The sequence below is a fragment of the Gouania willdenowi genome, chromosome 6 (assembly GCF_900634775.1).
Source record: "Gouania willdenowi chromosome 6, fGouWil2.1, whole genome shotgun sequence".
NCBI lineage: Eukaryota > Metazoa > Chordata > Actinopteri > Blenniiformes > Gobiesocidae > Gouania > Gouania willdenowi.
Window position 1 is genome coordinate 29,176,965 of NC_041049.1, and position 27,715 is coordinate 29,204,679.

Consider the following 27,715-nt stretch of genomic DNA (forward strand, 5'->3'; position numbering starts at 1 on the left):
TGAAATGTGCAGGATCATCATGCCTTGTGCGCAGTGATCCAGCGATGAACCTTGAAAATGTCAGCTCCTATTATTACAATTTCCGGATAAGGCATGCGAATCCTAACGGCTGCACTTCATACTGTACATTGAAATGGTCAACATCATAAGTCTATTTATGTCACACAGTGAGTTGCCTTCTGAGTGAGGATGCAGCCGTGGGATTGTTCCTCTCAGTCTGCCTCTGTTAGACTCAAAGCCATGAAGCCGGAAGCTGGACAGCAGCCGCCTGCAGTGCATAACTGCGCCAACTCTGATGGAAATGGACAAGTCAATGCAAAACTTGGTTTCCTTTAAAATGTCCCTGCAGCAGTAAATAAATAAGGGACTGAGCACAGAAAGAGCAGCAAACAACAGAAAAATTACACTTATGAATATGCTTATCTTCTAAACCAGGCATGGACAACTTGGGCTATGTGTGTAATGTTGTACAGTCCCAAAAATATTACATAAATTGACTCCAGAAATATAATAATACTACTAATATTAATACTACTACTAATACTACTACTACTACTACTACTACTACTACTACTACTACTACTACTAATAATAATAATAATAATAATAATAATAATAATAATAATAATAATAATGATAATAATAATAATGCATTGGATTTTATATTGGGCTTTATCATAGACACTCAAAGCACTTTACAGAATTAAGGGATTATTCTTTCACCCCACACTTAGTGGTGGTACGCTACTATTGTAGCCATAGCTTCCCTGTCCAAGGACACAATGACAGATACCACTGAAGCGACTGTCCCCCACTGTGGAACCTGAATTCTCAGTGGTCTCCCATCCACCTACTAACCAGGCCCAGATCTGCTTAGCTTCAGAGATCTAATGAGATCGGGTAATAACAGGGACAGCAAAAATACACAAAATGACAAAAAAACAACAGCAAAATACTCAAAATAACTGGATTTATTCCATGTGTCCTGTACTAAAACACTTCTTAAGGGACTAAATCACCCTGGTAACTTAGGCTGAATGACTAACCTGGTCAGGAGTAAGTTTTGTTCTGGTTAGGATCTGAGCGAGTACAAAAGTCCAGCCTCCTGACCAATCAGATCTCTTGGAAAATAACCTTCACATGTTAGAAGATACTGGATGGTGCAGATCTCACAGCTGTGTTTAGGAAAGAAATAATTTCAATCGATAAATACAATTCTTCGATGACATCCTTTAGGAAAGATATAGGTGTCAAACTGATGGACTGATATACAGTCATCTGCTGAAGCCTTTGTCGGACACTCTCTGTGTCACGCAGGGATCAAGTAAAACAATATGTTCTCATCCCAGTGAGTGTGTGATAAATTGAGCAGAACCTACCTGAAAGAAATACTTCTGTGCTGTAATAAAGTGATTGTGATCAGAGCTCTGTCTGTTTATCATCCCATGAATTAATGTTGTATAATCTTGTGCTTTTGCGCATTAACAGTGTCAGCAGCTTTCTGTCTGTGTTCCTTCCTTCCTGCTTTTTCTGCAGCAACAGTGTTATTTTTAGTTGAATTATAGATTTTAATTCTTCATATTTTAAAATAATTATTCCTTAATTGTGACGTAAGTCTGCCCGTTTTCTCTGTTTTTGTGATTGCTTTGATGCTGCAATTTCTACCCCTGTCACTGGAGCGAACACGTAGCCAGGCTGAAACCTGGGTGAGTTTAACTTGTTGATAACCTGCTTTGTAGTACAGCTGCTCTGTGGTGGAGAATGTTTGGTTAGGTGAAGCCTGCTAACAGAGATATATCCCAGATATACTTAGCCAGCTTCGTAGTACAGGCTCGTTGTGTATTACTGTTGTCGTTTTGTGTTTTTGGAGTTATTTGGCAGATTTTTTTTTTTTTTATTGTATTGTAGTCTTTTTGTGGTTTATTTGTACATTTTTGGAGCCATGCATTTTCCACTGTTAGACCATTAGAATTACTTTGGCTTGACACCATTAAAAAAAAAAAAAAAAGAATAATAAATAAATAAATCATTCACTATTTATCCTAACATCCCATGTGCGCACTGTGCTTGAGGTCTAAAACAAGCCTTTACCCACAATCTAATGTCTCCAAACATCAGAAGTTTCAAATGATCATATTTACACTTTCCATCTTCATAATATAATTTATAAAATCAGTTCACTGCACAGTCAAACATGCACACATTAGGTAGACTACAATAAGCAGAAAGAGACACAGCAAGGGAAGCACAGTTGACTTCCTCTGTCGTTACTCTCACCTGCAATGGGATGCAATCTCCATAGCAACAAGACTTGGTAACAGTGTGCAGAGTTGATATTTGAGGTTGTGATCTTTAATACCCCCCCCCTTCCCTCCCCTTGCACTGCAGCATGTTGTGGAAATACATTTCTCTCTTTTTTTAACCTTCACTGAATCCATTCATCCTCCTGTTTGTTTGTGTTGAACTATCAAGAAGTGCCTCCTCTGACAAATGTCATCAGTCCCACCATTTAGGAGCCAAATCAACTGAAAGTTCAACCCTTAGGAGACTCAAAGCAAGAGTAAATCTGTGGACCAATGACAAAAAAATAAGCATTTGACATTACTATTATTACATGTCCTTTGTATGACCTCTGATTATCTGCCCACGTTGGAAGACAATTGTATCCCTGCTACCTAAAAGTAACGAAGAGATGAAGAGAAAAAAACTGAACATTAGCAGATTTTACTGATGAAAAGAAAATACAGTTTTCGAGATACAATTCTTATATTTTCCAAACATCATCTACAATGACTCCAAAATGTTTGTCATTTTTTTAAATGAACATTGAAAACGTACTTAAATTAATGTGTGGTAAGGTGAAGCCCACTAACAGAGATATCCAGGGTATATTTTTCCATTTTTGTAGTACAGGCCCTTATTGACAGAAAACAACAACAAAAATATAGAGAATGACTCCAAAAATGCACAAATCAACCAAAAAAAAAAAAAAGACAAAAATATCCAATAAGACACCAAGAACACACAACAAAGACAAAACCTTTGTTGATGTTAATGGTCAGATTGGTCATTATTCTAAATGCTGACATGAATGTTGATAGTGTGGCCCTGAGATCAGATACGATCACATGTTTGTGGCCCTGCTCTGATAGTATTAAGCATCTCTGCTAAAGCAGCATATTTCTAACTTCACACTGTTGTTTTAGATATCTTCATGCTGCTTCTACACATGTGAAGGTGGTGAACAGTTTGTCTCTTGCAGAGCAGGATCTCACATACATTCAGGTGTGTGATGGTACGTCTAAAACTGACAGGGTTAAAGGTCCCAAAATACTGGTATTCTGATCATCATTTTCATTAAAGGGCCCATGTTATGCTAAATCAACTTTTCTGTGCTTTAAACATCATAAAAGTGTTATATGGGCTTCATACACATGTCCAAAGTGTTTTTTTCATTGATTCCCTCAATCGTTAGTTAGAGGGTGATTTGCTCCTTTCTTACTGCAGGGTGAGCCCAAACACCTCGCTCCAATTTGATGACGTGTTCCCACTTTGATGATGAATTTGACGCACCACTGAGCTGGAGAAGCCGCGCCTCCAGGAAGCTCTCTGCCATGATTGACATGTAAATAGACACGCCCACAAAAGTGAGCATTTCATCCTCCTTCGCACAGTGCTATGTATGTATTTTCTACAGTCTATGTATGTACCGGCAAACGCCCCGCCCCCACTCTCTGTCTCGTGTTTTTAAAACAGCATGAGCTCGGCTATGGAGTGGGTGGGAGGAGGGCGGGCCGTCCTTTGACCCTATGTCACCGTGCGGGGAGGAGGAAGTCAGTGTCCCGTTTATAGACACACCCACTCATGAATATGTATACATAGGCGTTAGTGTAGAGTTACTCAGAAAGTAACTTTTCAGAGGCTAAAACTCTGGAAAACAGGTGAGTTTGGGAAAATAAACCTCAAATACTATGAGATGGGTGAAAAATAGCATAATATGGGACCTTTAATATCATCATCACCATCCACTGAATAGAGCTACACACTTGAACATATTTCACCAACATAAATCATGATAAAACTTCAGATATCAAGATACATAGTCCATTCACCCTTATCCTGGTCAGCGGAGCACGTGATGGACTAAGTTCAGTTTTACAGTTTAAGGCCAAAAAAACACACAGTGTCACCTGCCTCAGTCGATATAGAAGTACTTACATGTTGTACTCACACAATAACAGTGTTAGAACAATAAGGATAAGCTTCACATTGACTCAAATTGTGAACTTTCTCTTATTTCTCCCTCTGATTTAGCAAAGCCAAACACCTGTAATTATATAGGAAAAGTTTCACCAGAAAACTAAAAAAGAGTGACAATTTTAATTCATTTAACTTTATTGAAAAACTATTATTAAATATGAAATTATTGCATTAGTGGTTTAAATATTTTGGATTAACTAATAATCCAAATCAATTTTAAAGGGAAAACTGATAACCGGTAGTAGTTACTATCTGAAAAAGTAAGTTATATAATCTAAATATTTTCGGATTTACTAATTATGTAGATAAAATAGTATTAAGTATCGGGTGACTGTGGAGGTCCTTATGATGACTGTGTTCCCCTCTCAGTGAGTTTCTTTTATCCCTGTTAAATATTCATGTTGCCGTAGCTTCCTGCAGTCAGAAGTGCAGCCTCATCATGTGCACATAACGTGCATGTTTGCTGGACACTGCCATCTAGTGGATGAGCACGTGAGCGCGTCTGACCAGATTTTTACATAACACTTATTACAGCGGGGGCCACAAAAACGTGATTGTCTGTTCCAAGGTTCACATGATCAACATCCATGTCAGCATTCAGAATAATGACCAGTTTGATCATGAATACAAGAAACAACTAATGCTTTGTCTTTGTTGTCTTTTTGTGAGGTTTTGAGTTGTTGTCTTGTGTGTTCTTGTTGTCACTCGGAGTATTTTTATGTCATTTTCTGAATTGCTTTAGGCCAGTGGTTCCCAAACAGGGGTACGTGTACCCCTAAGGGTACAGAAGCACATTGCAGGGGGTACTTGGAAAAATGTAAAAATGAATTTAAAAATAATCAGGAAATGCTCCTCGTTCCTTTTAAGGCTCTGTTTTTTTTTTTTTTTTTTTTTGACAAATTCACCACAAACTGACAGTATATTTCTGAATGAAATACTATATTTTCTTGTATTTTATTGAAACAGGATTATATTCTGATGTAGAGGCCATTGTATCACACTTCTGACAACAGAAGACCATAATCAGTCAGGAGACCGTATTTAATTGAATTTCTTTGTGTAGTCTTGCTCCTTTTTCTGCGTGTGTGTATAATTATTATTATTAGTGTTGTTTTCTTAATATACCGGTTAAAAAAAACAAATAGATGGGTAATTAGAAGGGTTCTAATTACACCTCGGGGTTTCATAAAGTATTTTCGTATTCTGATTTTGATTCTTATTTACTTACAATTGAAGTAATCACATAAAAGTTGCATTGTTTTTTTATTTTTTTAAATCCACTTTAAATTACACTTATAATTGTAGACTAAGCCTTATAAAGGGAACCAATGTTGGAGACAGCATTATAGGGAGAGGGTACTTATGATATGAAGAGGGGCTACACATTATTTGACAAAAATGTAAAGGGGGTAAACGGGACAAAAAAGTTTGGAACCACTGCTGTAGGCCAGTGGTGCCCAAACTTTTCACAGTCCCGTACACCTTTAGACATTCAACATTTACCCATGTACCCCTACTGCTCCGGACATCACTCAGACCTTGACCTTTCTTGATCCCGGTGTCACGGTCTGAGTTCACATCGTACTGAGTTTTACTGATCAAAAATGATACATCAAATCTATGAGAAAAACAGTCTTCTACCACCTAAAGAACATCTCCAGAGTGAAAGGTTTAATGACTCAGAAAGACCAGGAGAAACTGGTCCATGCTTTTATCTCCAGCAGACTGGACTATTGTAATGGTCTTCTGACAGGAATCCCCCAAAAGAGCATCAAACAGCTACAGCTGGTTCAGAACGCTGCAGCTCAGGTCTTAACCAGAACAAAGAGGTCAGAGCACATAACTCCAGTTTTAAAGTCTTTACACTGGCTCCCAGTCAGCCTCAGAATAGACTTTAAAGTTCTGCTGCTGGTGTATAAATCTGTGAATGGGTTTGGTCCAGAATACATCAGTGACATGTTAGTCAGGTATGAACCCAGCAGGTCTCTCAGATCTAAGGACACAGGTCAGATAGTGGAGCCCAGAGCTCACAGTAAACATGGTGATGCTGCTTTTAGTTGTTATGCTGCAAAGAAGTGGAACAAACTGCCAGCAGAGTTGAAGTCAGCATCACATGTGAACATTTTTAAATCAAAGTTAAAGGCACTTTTTTTCTCTACTGCATATGATTGAGAGAGAGATTTTTAGTCATGTTGTTGATGTCATGATGATTTTACTGATGATTTTAATTGATTTTACTGTAAATGTAATTGATTTTACTGATGATTTTAATTGATTTCACTGATGATTTTAAATGTTCTTATTGATTTTAAACAATTGAATGTTTTATCATGTAAAGCACATTGAGTTGCCTTGAGTATGAAATGCGCTATACAAATAAATTTGCCTTGTCTTGAGTTCCTCTTAAAATCACAGTACGTGACTGCTATGTACTGAGATGTACCCATACTGGGTTATACTGATTAAACAAATACAGTTACATTAGGTTAACTGTTTTTTACTGCAATGTATATTATAATCATGTGTTTTTGGAAAATGAATTATTCATTTTCGTATGGAGTTTTATTATAATCATGTCCCTGGGCTCCTTCTTGTGGTTGTCTGGTGATGGCGTGCCCTTCACCATGAAGAAGATTAAATTGTCTATCATTTCTTTGTGGCGTTGGAACCTCTCCTGCCTCGTATGTTGAGCAGTTGTACATTTTTGTACAAGAAAAGGAGCCATTCAGCACTCGTCAAATAACATTAGCTTTGAACCTTAGCTTTGAAATAATTTTTTTCATCTCAGCACGGCGGAAGTAGAAAAAAGCTAGCATAAGTAGCATAAATTCATTTTCCGGTAGTGCGGATGATTATAACCGATCTCAGACCGATGTGAACTCAGACCGTGACACCGGTGCAGTTTCAGGTCCCCGTTTCCTGAGAAAAAAATGATTTCGATTAAAAAATATTTCAGTCGCATCCTTCAAGTGTTTAGGTGAAAACACTTTGTTCAGATAATTGTTTCCTTTCATTTTTCTTATTTATAAATTCAATTTCCCTTTTCTTCTGAAGTGATTTCCAACACACGGAGAGGGTGTATTTATTGGAACTGCAGCCTCTATAAGTTGAGAAAACACAGGAACAGAAAAAACAAATAAAACGCTTGTTATTGGCTCAAAATATTTCCGCAAGTATATTTTTACCTGCTTACAGTTTTTTTTCTATTTCCCTTAGTTTACCTTAATATCATGGCCTCCATAGAAAGACATGATCTGAAATCACAACTCACACAATATGTTAGCTCCAAAAGTTAATCTGCTGTATTTCCAATTCAAATTTTGACAATGTCAAGTCTGAATTTTCATATACTTATCTTTACCGTCCTAAAATAATGTGATCTAACTGTATGGTTTTATTCAACCTTAATCTTTGATCTTTTAGCGTCTGGAACTAAAAATTCCATCACATTCACACAGCATCAACCCAAACACAGAAAATGAAACAAAGTAAACACACATTTTCTCTAATCTATCCCCTCATAGATGTGGAACTTTCCACTGTTTTTCTTCATTATTTTAATTTATATTTCTTGTCTTTGTTTTAAATTTTTTTTTATCGAGTTGTTACATTCATTTTCTTAGGCTTCTGGCTTTTAAGAAGTGAATATTACTTGGAACTGTATTTGTATTACTATTGGATTACTAGAGAAACACTTTTTTCCTCTGTGAGGGTTTGGTTTTGTGTCTGATAACAGCTCCGGCCTTCAGACCTACTGCTGCATGTGTGTCCTTGCACGCGCGTGTGCATTCATGCGTGTGTGTTAAACAACAATAATGAGTGTATTGGGTGTTTTTCCTTAAAATTTAATAATACCGATAGTAAATGTTGTTATTCAGATCTCAACAGTTACATTTAGATGATTGATTTTAAGGGTGTTTTTTTCCTCATGAGTTACCAATGTTCAGCGTGTTCGATCCAAATAATCTTGGTCTCTGGAATGTTATGCCACCATGCTTTTCTATTTGTCTTTTTGCATTTATAGTAGTGTATGCCTATAATATTTTCTTAATTTCTATCTTTATGTTAATTATCTTTAATGTCTGAAGTAAACTTTAACTATCGGTGGCTTCTCCACATTAGTTATAAGATTTATTTTTCAGAATAAACTTTTTTTTTTCACAGTTAACAGGTGTTGTTCAATCTTTTCATAAATAATCTAATAATATATTTTTATTTTGACATCATTGCTTTTAACTAATTATTTTCCCATCTGCCTTATTGGTCTGATTAGAGTTAACATCATTAAAGGAAAAGCTCTTCTTCTCTGCTTCATCGTCTACTATAAATTTGCAGAGTTGGAACTGTCACCCCCTGTGGTCACACATTTTTATCAGGTCACAACTGAACAAAAAATAGTTACATCGGCATCTTTAACTCTTCCTGATTTTTTTAAAGCAACCAAAAGCAACACAAGTTCACATTTTGACAAAAAACGCTGGCTAAATTATCTATAAGGCAGGCTGAAGGCTACACTTACAAAGGAGACAAATCATGCTTTTAAATCCTTCCTTTTTAGATATAAATCATACAGTTGTGGTCTATATTAAGCAAAACTGCAATGCTTGGCTCTGAATTCCTCATTATTATAGCTCCACAGGCCCCTTTTCTACCCCTTTTCTGATGTGCTTCTAAGAGCAACTCATTTTGGTGCGGTCTCTTTAAATGCAAATGAGACACTTCATACCCCGCCCCCTTTCCAGGTTGCAGAGGTGACACTCGGTTCAACTCCACCCTGTTCGGCCATTTTTGTAGTTTGATAGAAGAGATACGATTATTTAGCGGCGCAGAAAATGTTTATTCACACGTTATTTACACAATGTCAACAACGGAATACTTGTCCATCCAGCCTTACATGTTCGAGCCAGAGTCGGACCCGGCGGAGCGAGATGAAAATGAAGATGATGAACCTGCAGAACCCTAACAAGTGAGCTAACACAAGCGCCGAGCTAACGCTAGCATAAAGATAACGTCACAAAATGCATTTTAATACAGTCTTTTCGGAGACAAAAACGACAAAATGAAATGACTAATGAAAACTTTAGACTTAAATGAAATCACGTAGGCCAAATCATCAAGGATCTAAAACGAGCACACAGCGCTAACATATGAAGACGTGCAACTGCTAATGCTAACAAAACAATGACAGGGACGTCTTATCATCACACTTTTTAGCGTTATTTACAGCTTACCAAAGTGCTCTGTTCGTCGTCTCCAAAGATAGAAGGAATTGAACCCTCAATCAGACAAAGTCTTTCTGTAAATCCTTCTTTATACTGGCGGAGGTTGCTGAAGAAGTCATCCATGAAGTGGTTTGCGCGCACAAAAATGACCATACCCACAGATGTGGGTACATTTCCGTAAAAAATAAAACTCAACCAGGCACTTTGAAAAGGTTTTGATGCTGGGAGACGTTGTAATGAAGCGTGTGGGTTACTACATGCAACAACCGAACATTTTGACTTATCCTCTCATAACTTCGGCATCCTTGAGCTTGGACTACAAAATAAAAGCGGGAAATAGAAATGGCGGGTTTGCTCGAAGTGTTGGACCTGGAGTCGATGTCCTAATTTGGCAGTACCGCTGCAAATGCTGTGATGTAATAGTTCAAAAAACGTAATAGAGAATAGAAAAATCGAAACAGATTGAAAAATATGACCAAAACAGAATATAAAGATATCAACGGAGAACCTGAAGAGACTTATTTGAACTTTTCTGTAGTTCTAAACACTAAATATACAACAAAATGCATTTAAGGGCTAAAAAAGTGGATTTAGCATGATATGTCCCCTTTAATAGCAAACAATGGGATGTTTACAGGCAGTGGGGCCGTGTGACATCATCAATCACATGATTTCAAGAAGGTGGAACATAGGCTCTTAAACCGTAAAGTAATCCTATTTTTTATAAGGCAATGAAGTGAATATGGTGCATTAAATTGCGTTTTGTTAGACATAAATCTAATAAGTACATTTCAACAATTTTAGACACTGGAGGATCCAATAAGAAGCATAACTCTAGAGAATGACATACAATGGTGGGAAGAAGTTGGCGAGCTGTAAATCTTGAAGCACAAAACAAGTAGCCTGACCCCCAACAATATCCGCTGGACACGTAATAGCTGTGGTCTCGCTACGGCACAGCAGCAGTGCAGATACGTTTACATTGTAGCCAATGTGTCGGTTTCCACCACCTGCGGATGCGGTGCGTCACGGATCCAGAACAAATCCGGCAGTCCGGCACCTTCTGCAATACATACGCAGAGATTCTATTTTTCCAGGGGTCTATTCTCCCGTCTGGACTTAAGCGGTTTTTTGCACGCCTGCAGTGACACGGTTCTCTCCTGCGCATATTCTCCGGTCCAGGCTACTTACACGCCCACCACGCATAAGTAGAGCAAAATCGTGTGAATGAAGGCTGGCTGAAGGAAATTATGTAATTTTTTTTTTTGGGCTGTCTAGAAATCACGGAACCTGGAGTTTTCCCAATGCTTGTAAATGTCATTGAAATCAGTGAAATGAAAGTGCTCTTTTAATTTGAAACGGCTTCATTGATAAACAATGTCATCATCATCATCATCGTCATCGTCATCGTCATCGCTGTAAAGCATGACCGAGTTTAATGCGCTGGAGATATGAGGAAATAACGAGGCCGCAGAGCGTCCTGCTTTAATACAGAGGGATGTTTGCAGTGAAAAACAACTTCCATAATATGCAGTTTTAAATATAAATTGTGTAAAGCGACCTGAGCTGAACCTCATTAATATATGTGTGGAAACAGCTTGTGGTCCATCCTCATCTGCATATGACAGCTTGTTTTACTCTGTAGTGGATCAAACTGTGACTTTATGTTGGACATAGTATGAAAATAGTTGAATCACTCTGACCAACGGGGGCAGAAGTCTGTGTCTGTCAATGTTTTAAGTAATTGCACAGCAGCAGCTGAGTGATCACAGCTGCTGCTGCCCAACGCACGAGTCTGTGTGGCTTCAAATGTAACTAAGTCCATATTTGTAGTGCAAAATAATGTTTCACCTTATCGGCGCGCTGCACTTATTCCAGGGTTAGAAGCGTGTAAGAGGAAAAGGACTTACGCACACCGGAGGTTGCGCGTAAAGCCAGATTTGAATGGGAACACCCACATTTCAGGGCTGCTCCACCCACAGCACAGTGCGTAACCGGGATGAAGGCGCACAGTGAATGACTTAAGTACAGGGGGAGAATAGCACACAGCCAAAAACAGCGCCGCTGCGCGGCTTTTTGGACTTACGCACATGGGAGAATAGAGCCTTAAATGAAACAGTTAATTTTTTTAATTAAATACTCTTATGTTCAAGGTGGATTGTATTTTCATCTATTTTCGGACCCGCTTGCTCCTTTTCAGGGTGGCGAGGGTCTACTGTTGCTTATATCCAAATTTCTTCAGGCGCTAGGTGGGGGTGCACCCTGGACAGAACTGCAGTGGATCTTATTTCACATAAAAATAGCACTTATCAATGATTAAATTCTGGTAATTTCCACAAAAGTAGAAGATGTACAGGGCAGGACCCAGTTGATTTCCTTCTGCTTCTCTCGATGGACACAAACTGTTTATTTGGTTTTATGGTTCTCTTTATAGAGCCTTAAACTTGTTATATTGCATGATTACGCGTGAATTAGGGAGATCTCCTGTCTGACGGAGCCGCAACAGTACGCAATAACATTTGTGAGCACAGAAGAAGTATATTTAGAAGTTCTTAGTCCCAACTTGGAGGATCCTTTATGGTTTAAATCTTATGTTGACCTTATGAAGACGATAGCTCTCATGTTTTCCCTGCATTCTTACACATACCATTTCCATTAAAAACCATTTTGTTGTCATGGACGCAATAGTCAAAAAATGGAAGGAAAACATAATCTGTGTCCATAGCAACTGATCCAAGATCAGACCTAAATTTTCCTCTTATATGTCTTTACACCTGTAAACCATCCCTACATCTGCATCAAAGGCCACTCGCTAAATGAAAGCTGATTGGTGCAGGGAGCCTAAAAACTACAGCATGTTGCCAAGATGAAAATCCCTCATTTGACACAATGTTGCAACCATGCACTGCTTGCTGTTAGAGCATAAAAAATAGGCCACTTTCTCTAAAAACGGAGCAAAGAATCCTCCGGAAGCCTGTAATCCCCTTTGGAAATCTTAGTAACTACTATAAATAGAAAGCGCCTGATGTTGTCCTCTGCCGAAAATATTTAGGCACCATAGTGATGCAGCAGCATGTACATGTAAGCCAACACTGCTGAAAGAGCTTATATATGTCTAATGTTGCAGCTTTGCTAATGTGTGCTCTATGTTCTCTGAGAAGATGAAGTCAGCGGTTTTCTTTTTTTTCCAGAGTCAACACAGTTTCCCTTCAGCCTGCAGCATCTTGCATGTCAGCCAATCCTCAAATCCCCCGTTTGCTCTAAGGTTGTCATTAGAGGGAATTACCTTCTCTCCCCAGAAAAAGCCTAATCAAGTGTTTGCTAAATTTAGTGTTCAAAAAAAGTTCAGAGGAAATCCCTCATTTATCCAGTGCTCATAATTTACTGTTAGTTACTATGTAGTTGTAATCATGAGTCATGAGGATTAAACTGGTAGGTTTATTCCAAACTGGGATGTGCCCAGTGGCAGTCAAACTTGGCCTCCAAAGCCAAATAGGAATCGTTGGATCCAACCAATCCTTATGAATATATCTTATTTTAGGTCGTAATGAAGTGTAATGGTTAGCCCAGACATCGGCCGTATGGGGCCCTCTATGGAGTGCCGCTTACAAAGTTGTGCAAGCTAAAATAAACAAACCAAATTTAAAAAACAAATGCAATTTTTTTAATGTTACTTTTGAACAGATTTACAGTAATACTTGTGAAATTTGCGATATTTTTTTTCTCTCCTAAAAATATAATGTCATTGTTAAATACTGAATCTAAATTTACTTGTTAAATCTAAATTTACTTGTTAAATCTAAATTTACTTGTTAAATCTAAATTTACTTGTTAAATCTAAATATTAAATGTTAATGTTAAATCTGAATATTAAATGTAAATGTTGAATCTAAATCTTTATTTTAATGTCATGGGTGAAACTATATATTTAGCTAAACATTTAGTTTCACCCGTGACATTTAAATGTGGTTTGTTGCAAAATTTTGCAAAAAAAATTTGCTATTTATTTTAGCCTGCACAACTTTACAATCGGCGCCCAATAACCCTCGGCCAAATGTTGTGCTGCCCTCAAGGTAAATGCACAAAATGACTCCAAAAAACACTACAACATTAAAAACAACAACAGTTCACAAAAACTAAATCAAACAAACACAAAAATTTCTACAAAATGAAAAAGGACAACAACAAAAACACAACAAATCAAAAAAAAAAATAACACAAATTAACAACTTAAAATCACAAAATGAGAAGGAAATATAATGATCACAAAAATGCACAAAACAAAACAAGAAATCCAGAGGAGTATTCCATAAAGGAGGGTTAACAAACTCTGAGTCTATCCATAAACTCTGGGTCAACATACCCCGCGATGGGAAACTCTGGGTATCTGATTCCATTACAGCTGGTATGAAGTGGGTTAATCAACCCTGAGTATGTAAACCTTGGGTTACTGACGTGCAAGCGCGCGATAAAAAGCCATCATCAATGGATCAAAGAATACTCAAACTGCCATGACAACCAAACGGAAGATAGTGATTTATTCACCCTAATGGTGAAATAAGTCGGTGTTTGAGGAATATGAGCCTGTTCTAAAGTTGCGTTCAGTCTTCAGTGACTATAGTGGCTTAAATCACACATAATTAGTCACACTTTTTGGTCGCTTCATCACTTTATTGCTTCAGTGACGTGACGAGCGGTGAATAATATGAATAAAGTGTGTCTGAAGAGACGTGTCAGCAGCATAGGATGTCTGCATAGAGAGTCCTCCTGTTACACTGGATATAAAGACAGTGACTGCTGCTTCATATCACATCATTTATATTGATTCTTAATGTAATATTGTCGCCAGAGTCATCTCAACGTCCTAAAAATGTCATAAAAAAACACTGAACAGGACGCGAAGCCACGACCCATCGCTTTCAAGAGCAGTGTCACACTTCACTGAGCCATCATAACTTCAAAGATGTATGATCTACAGATTTAACTGTATAACAATATAAAACAACAATCGAGCCTTAAAAGTTGATTTATTTAAATTATCATCTCCTCCTTTATATAATCTACAGGTTTGTATTCAGTGAACTTTACTACAGACGTCAGTAAATGTTTTAATGCAGATCAACCTCTCAGTAACTTTCACTTAATGATCTACATCTACAATGTTAGAAAGAAAATGACCGTTATCACAAAAAAAAAAAAAGACGTAAAGCAACACAACATTAGTGATGATGTGAACACGTCTGTGGTGTGTGATGTTACTAATGTGTTTCAGAGAAGAGTGTTAAGGTTAATTTAAGTGTTAAGAAATGGTGTTCAGGTGGGCGGAGCCAGGTAGAAACCCAGGGTTTCTTTGGTAAAACCTGCCAGCGACCAGGTTTAGTTCATGGACAATGTTGCCATGGTAACATACTCAGAGAAGAACATACCTCGCTTTTTGGAATGGGATACTCAGAGTTTCTCTCATTTCAGCCTGAACATACTCAGAGTTTGAACATAACCCGCTTTATGGAATACCCCTCTGAACCCCGAAAACATACACAATGAAAGAAAATTACACAATGAAAGAAAATTACACAAAACAGAAATACACAAAATGACAACAAAACCACGCTAAATAAGATAAATGTTACAGAAAATACAGAAAAACACAGACATACTGAAACATGACTTCAAAACACAAACAAAATCGCACAAAATAAGAGAAAGATATACAAAACAACAACAAATATATACAAAAGAAAAGTTGACCATCTCTGGGAAAGCCACTGGTGTCCTGTCCATAGTGGCCACTGTCTCGATACAAACCAGCAGATTCCAGTCACACCATTAGGATAACAAGGTGTGAATAATGAATGAATGAAGCATGTTAACATGTGTTTTTTTAAAGATATATTCAAATTGTGTTTTAAACAATGGCTTTTTTTGTCTTAGATCCCAAGCTGGAAAAAGGTCTGGTGATAATTTCAAAGGTAGTATAAAAGTAATCATGCATTAAACTACTGTATATCAAATGTTCAAATCACATTAAATGTAGGCTTCATCTTGAGTTTGTGTGTTAGGCAGCTTAGGATGAAAAAGCTACATTTTGAGGACTACTGAGAACCAGAAAAGGTACATCTATTTGTGACACCATTGTGTTCCTCTTTGTGTGTGTGACAGGCCTGGCCCTGCTGACTCTGACTTGCTGTGTCCATGCGATGGCCCCTGGTGCTGCTGACGGGGGGAATGCAGAGGGGCTAATCCCAGAGGGGAGCAGAGCAGAGCACTACAGAGGAGACACTTGGCAGATCTCCCCTCATCCGTGTGAGCGCTGTTGGCAGCTGGTGTGGAGAAGAAATCCGGAACTGGATCAGAGAGCAAATCAACCGTGTCTAATTTGAGCAGGACTTTTCACACTGAGGGAAGGAAAGAGGAATGATAAGCGGCTCCAAAGCACAAAGAGACGTCTGTTGTCCTTCCTCTGTTAGATACGAGCTGCAGGAGTGATGAGATAACTGAGGGGTCAGAACATCCAACCTCTGAACCTCATGTCAGTCACAAGATTAGGAGCCAACTGTGGAGATAACATCAGTCATCACTTTTTAAAAATGTTAAAGCACTCCATAATAAATCTCTTTAATGCTCACTGCTACTGTTAATCACATTTGTAAGAAGTTTAGACTCAGAATTATAAAACTAATGACATATTATTACATCTGCCTGTGTTGGTTTGCTGCTTTGCAAAGGTATCAGGTACTCTTTAGTATTTTTAGAGGTAAAATCCAAGGAATCAGTGCTAAAGAACCAGTACCTAATGCTGTGTATTCTCTCTTCACGTTAGGTCAAGCCATCCTTATTTTCATGATAACCACCAGACTCATGAAAAGTTTATTCTCAAAATGCGTCCACTCTTTAAACAATAAACACACACCATAGACTGATTAGGCGTTGTTTTGTAGCTGATGGTGCTTGATCTGTGGTTTTCAGTATAACCAGTCTGTGATCCTCTGATGTCTGTCTGGTTCCGTTGTCCTCTTCCTGCCTACTAAACTCCTACCAGTGCTGCAGATGTTCTCCATGTCTGAGTCTGGTTCTGCTGGAAGTTTCTTTCTGTTAAAGAGAGTTTGTCCTCTCCATCCTCTCTGATGCTGCTCAGGTGGAAATGTCTGGTTTTGTCCATTAAAACAACTTTATATGTTGTGCTGAGTGCCACAAAACGACTTGTTGTAACTTTAGCTATAAATAAAGTTGGATTGAAATGAATTTGTAAAACCTGGCTGTTTGTTTTCAAGGTTGTTGTTCTTTCCAAATGAAGGTTAGACAGTTTTCTCAACTTACACATCAAGTAACCTTATTCATCACTGCTGGTAATAATCATATGCAATTTAGGTTAATTTTGAAACCATTAACATTGACTGTAACTTGTTACACCATACCCATTTCCTGTTTTCCTGACCCTAACCCCAACCTCCCACTTTGCCTTTTTTATATTGTAATATATTGTAACAGAATTGTAACAGAATTAAACACTACAATTTTCTACACACAATATAATTTAATTATATTTATATTTTATATATATATATATATATATATAATGTGCCCCAACCCCATTAAAAATGATAGGAAACTCGATGTTGCACATTTGAAGATATTTGCTGTTTTAAAGAATACTCTGATTCTTTTTTTGTTAATATTATTGAGTTCTATTTTCTATTTATTTGAATTCTTTGTAACATTTACGTTAGGAAGTGTTGCCAGTGCAGCTACGTTTGAAGTTTCCTAACCCTATAGTAACAAAAGATTAGTTATGAAATATGCCCTGATTATCTCCACTAGTGAGGTTATGTCTTTGTCTGAGTTATTTCATTATTCCATTCATTTATTCGTTGTTTGTTTGTCTGTGAACACTCTATTTTCAAGAAATATCCAAAATGGGATGAGGAGGAACTGACTTGATTATTGGAATGATTTGGATCAATCGATTCTGGACCAGTTTGATGAATCCCTATGTTCAGCTCTTTCAGCTGCTTCTACAACACCTCCTGCTGGTGACTTCCAGCTTTACATGCTCTAGTCATAAATTCCGTTTCACCTTCTTTTTTAAAGATGCAAGAGTACAGCCACATGCTAGAAATGTCTTCTAAGCCTTTAAGGTGATGATCACTGATCCAGATAACTGCCAATATCTGTCAAAGAGGATTTATGGTGCGTGGTACTACAGCTTCTTCCCACAATCTAAACACATAACTGTTAGTACGATTGGAGTCTATGAATTGCCTGTAGGAGTGAATGGGAGTGTCAGTGGTTCTCTTTGTATACGTGTTGCCCTGCAATGGACTGCCGCCCTGTCCTGGGTGTACCCCTGCCTAGTTCCTGAAGAAAGGTGGAGATGGGCACCAGCAGACCCCTGCAACCCTGAAAAGGAGCAAATGGGTCAGAAAATTGATAAATTGATACCCAAAATGGGATAAGGAATAAGTGATTTGATTTTGGGGATGATATGAATCCATATCACAAATCTGAATCAGCTTTAAATAAATAAAAAAAACCCTTCTAAGTTCATATCTCGGTTCATTAATGATAATTTGAGTCAGACATATAGGGTTGGTCCCTACTTTACCCTACTATGTTTCATTTGGATTGGATCTGAAGTGTGGATTGACATTTGCAAAATTTAAAAAATTTGTATTTTGATTTGTAATCAACTGATGTTTATGAAATTTGATTCACACATGTAGGGTCGGTTCCTCTATCATCCCACCAGGTTTTATCCGGCTTCACATAATTAGAACAAGGGCCACACGTGGCCCCTTCAGGTAGCCAGTTGCCCATGTCTGATCTAAACATTAAATACTAATATATCCACTTTTTATGTCTGCAATTAATGAAGTGTAATCAAGTGTAATATAGGACTGTTTTTATTGTTTCAGACTGCATACTGTGGGAAAAGCCATCCAACAGGATAATCTGTTTATTCAGTTGGAAGTAGTGGGACACTGGGGATGAGGTGGAGCCACAGCACCATAAATGTGCTCCTGCATGGGACACATGGACAATGGTAGTTCATCCTGTGGGATTTAGATGGACGTTAAATTCTCTCCAAAATGAAGTGATTGGTAAAACTTTGGACACTTGTTTTCAGCTGGACTTGTGAAGAAATCACTCTTGGGTTTTTGGCTTTGCTGGAGTCGTTTTTCTCTTGTTGAGCCCATCTCCTTATCACTTTTCCAGCCCGGCTTTTCATGAGGTGTTGGACGGAGAACTGATAAGGGAATGTGTTCAACATGTTCTTAAACCACGTCTGGAGATGTTGCATTGGAGGAAAACGTTTGTTATCTTGGCAGGTCACACATCTTCCTATAAACAACAATGCTTTATCAAAGCCCCATAGCTTTTTTAGGGCTGGGTTTGTATTTTGTATCGCCAAGTTTTTATTTCCGTATTTTCATTATTTTATTTTTTATCAACATCTAAACTTTTTAAAGTAAATTTTTATTGAAAATATCAATCTGGTGAAAACTTTGCAGGGGCATTGTTTCTAATTATAAACTTTAACGTGTATTAGGCTGGAATGCTGCATTGGTTCTTGTTCCAAATAAATACTGTTGATAACTGTACGTGTGTAATTACTGTCTTCTGAACCCTTACATCTACAGTCATAAGCCTAGTTTTTATTTATACATTGATTTTGAATCTATGTTTTTAATTATTAGTGTGTGATTAAGTTGTTTCATAATTTTTTCATGTTTTTTCATATCCTATGAAACTGATCACATGGCAACACAGTAAATTTCCCTCTGCTTCATTTTAAAATATGCTAAAAAAACATCTAAACTTTGATTTTAGATCAAATCAAAATTGAAACCAATCTGAATATTAATACAGGAAATAACAGAGGGTTTGGTCTGTTTTTGTGGTTGTTTTGAGTGTGATTTTGTTTTTTATTCACTTTGTTTTTGCTGTTATTTATGTGGTCATCTTGTGAATTTGAGTATTTTTGTGTGTTCTTGTTGTTGTTTTGTGTGTTTATAAAGTCATTTTGAATCTTTTTATTATCATATTGTATGTTTTTTTTTTTGTTTCGTTTTTGTTTTTTTAAAATTTTTTGTAATTACTAGGAATGCACAGAAATGAAAATTCTTTGTTGAAACCGAAAACTGAAAATGAGAATACCAAGGCAGAGAAAACGCAAAAAAAATGATTATGCCAATTACTAGTATAATCAAATGTATGATATGAACGTGTACTAAGTTTAGAATATATAAAAAGATGTATTTAGCACTAATCCAACAATAATAATAATAATAATAATAATAATAATAATAATAATAATAATAATAATAATAATAATAATAATAATAATAATAATCTTCAACTCATTCATTTAAAATAATGTAAGTGACTGGGCTGCTGAAAGAGAGTCAAAGTAAATGTGTTATTTCATCATAACACAAAGTGCATTAAAGTGGTTGATAAAGTGCAGCTTCTTTGCTTTATTACTATATATATATCTGTCTCCGCAGGTGCTTGACATTCATTGCGGCGTGCATCATTTCTTGTGCGAGCTGCTTTAATCCCATCCAAGTAATGGTCTTTATAATGCGGATCAAGTACATTTGTGATGAAGTGATGAAGTGATGTGAAACGTGCACTGACAGACTAAAGCTGAATTCATGCTGCTGATGTACACACACATTGTGGTGCATAGTGTCGAGACAGAAACATAAATCACACTTGAGTGGGTACTTTTCCACGTACAAAAATGGCCGTTTGCAGACAAGCCTGCTCTGACCACGGTGCTTGTTCGCATCACATATAGCTTCGGCTGGGTTGTTTTGTTGAATAAAAGAGTTTCGGCCCAAAACAACCCAACACTAGGAATTACCTCCGCCAAAGAGCTAATATTTTCACTGACATTAATTTTATTTTGACAAAAACTTTAACCAAAGAAAAACCTTAGGCCAGTGGTTTCCAGCATTTTTCTTGTCATCATTTTTGACCTCTTGATTCCATTTTTATATCACAAATTTCTGGCTTTATTTCTCTAACTTATTTGTTTCATCATGTTTGTGGTTACAAATACTGAGTAGCCAGTATAGTGCACAGAGACAATGTACACCAGCTCAGATACTTTTATATTGTATTTTATTTTAACTTTATCTTTGAGAAAGTGAAAGTATCGTAACACAGGTTTTTTTTTATTTATTTATTAATTTTTCATTCTATCTTTTATTTGGAATGGACAAAAACATTAACATGACTTCAGTTGCATAAACAAATACAAGTGGCCATCCAGTTTTATGATTTTTGAGTCCAAAAACACACCATCCAACAGTCTGAATATACAATGTTCGGTCCCAAAACAAGGGTCAGATTTCTCCTGTTCTGTGGTGGACCCACCCTGCTGTGATAAATCAAACTTCACAGGAGTAGAGTAGCTTTGATTGAGAAAAAAAAAAAAAAAAACCTGTAAAAACCTGTAAAACCTGCACCAAAAAGCTGCGTAGAATAAATGGGACGATGGGGCTCACTACACGTAAAGAGAATTCTGATACAGCTCAATGAATTACAGAATAATTAGAGCAAAACTTTGTACTGAAGAATAAAAAAAAAGAAAAGAAAAAAAGTGCACAGTGACAATCTGCACCAGCTCAGAAATGTTTATAGTGCATTCTATTTCAACTACATTTATCTTTGAGAAAATCAAAGTATAGAATACAGTTGTTTGAGATTGTGTGTGGTGTTTTAAATTGAAAAAGAATAATTATCATTGACATAAAATAAATAAATGAATCAAATTCTATTTCCAGGTGATCCCACATGAGGTCACAACCCCAAGGTTGAAAAACCCTGCCTTATAGGCCATGGAAGATTCAATTTCATTTTGGAGCGGAACCAAATCACACGACTTACTCCGGTAGTTTGAAAAAGCAAAAAATCATTCTCTCTCATATATTGCTCATACATTTTGACCTACTGTAAAGTTATTAATTATTAATTTCTTCTGAGCCTTTAACGTGTGAATGATCCTGGTACGATGATCCCTGATACAGATAACTGCTAATATCTGGCAAAAAGGAGATTTGGAGTTTGGTGGAGGTTTGTGCTCTCTGAGGGCTCTTGTTTTGTGTGTCTTGGAGTTATTTTTTGCAGTGTTAACTTTGGGGGTGGTGCACAAAATTTGTCTGAGGGCCACATTCATCCCCTGATCCCCACTTGTCCATGTCTGATGTACAAAAATATCTTGGAATCTGTCTCAACTGAAAAGGTGCAAACGTATTAACTGACATGCCACCAAAAGTCCTCACCAACGTCTACCGGTGAGTCCATCCTCACCAGCTGTATCGCCGTGTGGTACAGCAACATCACCCCTATGGACCACAAACGCCTGCAGAGAGTGGTGAAGACAGCATCTAAGATCACCAGGACTCCACTCCCCTCTCTGCAGAGTATCTACAAGTGCAGAGTTCACAGGAGAGCAGGCTCCATCATCAAAGACCCCACACACCCCCAACACGGTCTGTTCACACAGGACCACCAGACCGAGGAATTCCTTCTTCCCTTCTGTCATTAGACTCCTCAACAGCCAATAGGATTGTATATATTTCACTATGCACAATGCACACTTTATATTTATATTTGACTATTCTATCTTTTCTACCTTGCACATATTTATAGTTATCTTTATTATTTTTTAAATTATCATAGTTATTGTTATACTTTCTCTTTATTTGTTTTCATTGTTTGTTTTTGTTTTTTGTGGCATCCAGTGTGGTGAGCAAAATATAAATTTCATTGTACAGGGAAACATGTTTCTTTACTGTGCACATGACAATAAACACTTTGATTGTTATTGGAGAACCTGGAAATTCACTTTATGTTAGAAATTCAAACTATCGCTTTGCACAAAGAGAGGGGAAGACTCCAGTTCATGATAAACAAACACACCAATGAAGGGTCTGAAAGACCTTTCCTGCATGTCTGTAACGTATGTATCGATGCAAAAGACTAGAAGATAGTTCATCTTTGTGTTATGTATCAAAAGCATCAGGATGGGCTCTAAGACTATATCTAAATCAGAGATGGGCAATTCGTTTTTTTTTTTTTTTTTTTAATCAAGGCAGGGCTGAGAAAAATGTGATTTAAGCTGATGCGAGGGTTACATCATTTTTTCTTTTCTTGTTGTCATTTTGTGTTTTTGTTGTATTGAAGTCTTGTGTATTTTGGTTGACAATTTATGTATTTATTCTCCTTTTGTGTGTGTGTTTTTTTTGTCATTTTGTGTAGTTATCTTGTTGTTTTGTGTGCTTTGTATTTTGTTATTTGTTATTATTTTATTAATAATTAGTTATTATTTTTATTATTTGTTATTCTTTCCTTAATTTAGCTTTTTATCTAAAAAAAAAACCTAAACATTTATTTGATTATTATTGAAGTTTTATGCACTTTTCTTTAATTTTGTGATTGTGTTTTTCATCTGTTTTTAAGAAGAAAAAAAACATTTAGTGTATTATTGATGTTTCATGTGTTTCTAGATCCATTTTGTCTACTTTTTTTTTTTTTTCCTTTGGAGTCCTTTATTGCATTCTTGTTGTGTTTTTGTTGCTATTTTTAGGAGTCGTGCATTTTTGTGTGTTTTTTGAATAATTTTGTGCATTTGTTCTTACGGTCACACCATGTGCCCATCTCTGATTTAAATGATGTTAAATATTAGAAAGTAAGTGAGCTCGAGATCTACTCACATCATTTTGCAGCCTTTTAACTGAACACAAGATGGTATTGTTCCACCACTTTTGCAGTGAAGTGACACCAAAACTGCCCCCTAAGCTCTTTATATTACTATATTCTTAAGAGCAGTGAATGCAATCAGCTCAGATTAGTCAGAAGATAATGCAATGACTCTTCACTGAGTCCACAATGAGAGGTCAGCCAATGTCAGCTGGAGTTGAACAGTGTACCTGTGCACACATTATTAAGCTGCAGGTCAAGCATCCTCACAAGTTGAATAAAGAGCCCTTTAGTTTGGTTTGGCTTGATTTCTTTGAGGGAACAGTCTTCTGTTGCCTGACAAGTAAAGATTTTCAAATAACACAATTCTAATTATATTTACAACCAAGCCAAAGGGAATAATATGTGCATGTGGCACTTAATGTGAAGCTTAAATTAGCTCCAGAGGAGAGGAAGATTAAAGTATGTACAAGCTGCTCCAGCAGGACAAACCAAGATGTCTCACTTTATTTAAAGATAATAGAGACAATGATGAGTGCTTTGAAGTCTTTCTTTTAGCTGGCTGTCATTATGGAGCCATTATATGGTGTCTTTCGGAGACACTTATGAAGGTGTTTGCATTTACATAACAAGAGCAAGTTCATCTCTCTCATCGCTGACCCTCCTCTCTCATCTCTGAGTCTTTTTCTCCCACGGCACCTTTGATTGTTTGCTAGTCAAAAATCTCAGCTAGGCATCAGTCTGATGTGCTAGAAACCAATTAAAAAAAGTGATCAACTTTGAAAAACTGTCCCTAAATGTCACTGTTATGATTAAAAACCCTGTGTTGCATAATATTGCTACTAATAGGAGCCATGGTAAACATGTGAGGAAAAAGCCATACAATAAGCTTTGGCTCACCACTTCCTATACTCCCGGTAGCTATGGAAACTGTTTTTTAATTAGGAACTTGATGCTTTAGATTGCTGACATACCGTTGGATAAATTTGTTACTTTTCACGGTCCTGGAGATGTATTCCTAATGCTTGTGTCTGTCAGCGAGGGTCACGCAGAGTTTATTTGTGAAAGAGAAAGCCTCGTCTCTTCCTCTGATGCTATTTGATTGTGTTCACATGCACTCATGTTGCTGCTGCTGCTGCTGCTGCTGCACATGGACACTTCTAATTAAAGATTGGCTGCTTGATGACGACACGAGGATAGGTATCAGAGGAGAAGTGTTCTGCAATCTGACATCGTCAATACACCCAAAGCTCTGCTTTAATTAGGCACAAAGACAAAATCCCATCACCATGACGACACAATAAAAAGAGATGGAGGCAGAAGAAGGCGGGTTGGCGTACATCTCGAAGAGGCAGAAAGGGCACCGCATATCCTTAGAGCACGGCTTCTCTTCTCATCATGTGCTGGGATTGCTGCTTCCATTCATTTGTGACACGGCTTTTCTGTAAAATCACACACCGCTTCAAACAAATGAAAGCTTCACAGATTAAAACACAACAGAGCAGCAATGTGCAGGAGAGTCTTTGCAGCTGGTAATTGCATTAAAAGGAGAATTGGTCTAAGCACACTGTTAATTGAGTGGGCAACTCTCCCCTATTATCTCCAATTCCCCCACTGATCCTTAGTGCACCATCTGTTGCTATGGGCCGAATGTGTGCAGAGGAGCCACTGCCTCAACTTGGAACGCTGCAAATTGTCTTTTCAAAGCTGCAGGAGACGCAGCACCTGGTGGGCCTGGATGAAATCAAACAGGTTCAGGACACGCGGAGGAGGAGCTTGCTTGTTCCGTGTGATAAAGCAGCGCTGCATGTTGGGACTGGTTTGTATCCATGTGATGCTCAGCAGTTACTATGGCTGACATGTGGCAAAGTGACTGCTGACAGTAATTGCTATGAGCTCCTACGTCAGAGTTTTACTCACAGGAGGAACCTGTGACAGGCGCTAAGGCTGCAATAATAAATCCACCATAAGCTAAATAACTACAGGAATTACACTAAACACTTGTTCACACATAGGAGTGGATGGATACATTCACTGTTGGGAAGGATACTTTCATAATGTTATACGTTACAGATTACAGATTATATGCCTCCAAATTTATTTTTTTTAATGTAATCTTTCAAGCAAGATTAATTTTGTCTTCTTTTTTAACAGTATGTTAAATTGAGGTTTTGTTTATTCAGACTAGGTTTTCCAGGAAATGTTTATCTCCCGACATGTTTCGAGTGTCAAATGCCAGTCTTGGTCAGAGGAATTCTGCTGATTGCCTTTGGTGGTTACTTTGAAGTTTCACTTGACTTCCATGTAATAGTCAGTTAGTTAGTTCAGAGGCAATCAAAGGCTATCAGCAGAACTCCTCCGATGAAGACTGGCAGTTGACAGTTGAAACATGTCAGGAGATAAAAACCCTGAAAAACCTTAATAAAAAAACCTCTAATTAACATATTGTGACGTAATCCCATACATGACACAATCTGAGTAACGTAAACGGCAGCCATCAATGGAAAGAATAACGAGAACTACTGTAAATGCAACATCCTCAGTGCTGATGACATTACACTTCACAGTAATCACCATAACACATTCTCATAATAATCATCTGTTTTAAATGTAATGTGTGAAGTCTACTATCATCATACCTTGTTACAACATCATGGCCTACATTATTTCATACTAGGGACGATGCTAACCTTACTCTAATTTACAAATAAACCACAAAACTAACAATGAAACCTGAATGTTTTATTACCTATCAATCAAAATATATCAATTTGTCAAAGTGTTACACTTTCCCTTTTACATTTAACTTCTTACCGGCAAACATCTTTTTCTTGTGCAAAATATCATTGTAACTTAATGATATTGTGTCACGTTGATGATTGAATACTTTATTAATTGATTAATTGAATGATTTCAATTCAAAATTAGAGTGGAAAAAGGGGTTATCTGGTGATATTTAAAGAGTGACTAAACCCATGGTTTTGCTGACCTGCCACTAAAGGCGGGGTAGGCCTTCAGGTGAATACAATTAAGCACAAAGTTTAAATAATAAACCCAAAGCTTGTGCATGGGGAACCGTCTGTAAGGTGAACCCTGGAGCTCAGACCTCGCGGAGGCCGTGAAGCAGCGGAGCTCGGCTGTAGCGGTCCTTTGGCATCATTCGGCCCCCGGGGTAACGACGCAGTCCCAGCTAACACTAAATCCGCCACAACTCACTGACAAAGCAGAGGCTCACCTTGCTGCCGGTCCGTCCTACGAGTTGGTTCCCGGTGTTGCAGGAGCAGAAAGCCTCCATGGTCCCGGACCAGGAAGTCCAGAGGCTCTGGACTGACCTGGTCAGTACATAGATTTTTCATATTGAGCTTTTCTGTTCTTTTTATTATTTATTTAAAAGCAAACATGTCAAGTAAATGTGAAGGATCTGTGTAAATGTACTATTCTTATCTTTTAATTATTTTAATTTTTTTAAATTTAACTTTGGGAATTCCATTTTTGTGCCCCTCCAGCAGATGGCACCCCAGGCGACTGCCTGGTTCACCTATGCCCAGAGCCAGCCCTGCGTTGGGGTCTTGTTTCCGGAAATGCAACGTACAATATAGAAAAACAAGAAGAACTCTGAAGCGTTGCCATTAAAACAGAAGATGAAGAAGAAGAAGGTGGAAATGTGATGGACCAGAAATTAGCTGGTCAGACGTGGGCAGTACGGTTCGTCAATTCTACAGCGGTCTAAGGGTGTTCACGCATGCACAGTGTGAGAGTTTGAGGTAACTCCTCACGAGGAGTGACCAGGATTTCAAACAGGTTTGATTTTCTTGCTATCATACAAAATGCTGATCGGGAGCTGGTCATGAGGTGTTAATCGCTTCTCATGAACTGATGTATACTACACCATGTATACTACACAATGCATGACACACGATTTAGCTGAGACTCGGCCCGATCCCAAAAATAGACGTACAAGTGAAAAATTGACTCAAAATGGGCCAAGAATGGCACAGTGCATGCCTGCCTTAAGGGAAAAAAATGCCTTGCTTATGGGCAGGGCTCCTGGAGAAGTTAAGATGTAGTCTATACTATAAACACTCCAAAGAACAATCTATGTTATGTTAACTAACTACTCAACAGTGTTGGTCAAGTCACTTGGAAATAGTAATTATTCAGGAATTAGTGATTATTCCACAAAGGAAATAATCCAGTTACTTTACTGACTACTTTTTTTTTTTTAAAGTAATTTGTATTTTTCTTACTTTACGTAATAAAACTAAATTACTTTTTAAAAATGTGATGCACAAAATAATAATCAGTAAATCTTTGAGCCATATTCTATTCTTTTGGCATGTTCATTAAAAAAAATTCAAATGTTTTATTGAGTTTTTAATTTTTTTTAAAATTATGCATATTGCATCAAGCATAAATTAAATGCAACAGATTCTGACTTGAAGAACATTGTTGAACATTTCAACTTATTTACTGCACATTCCACCAAAATTTAATGAAATAAAATTACTTTATTTCTTCTATTA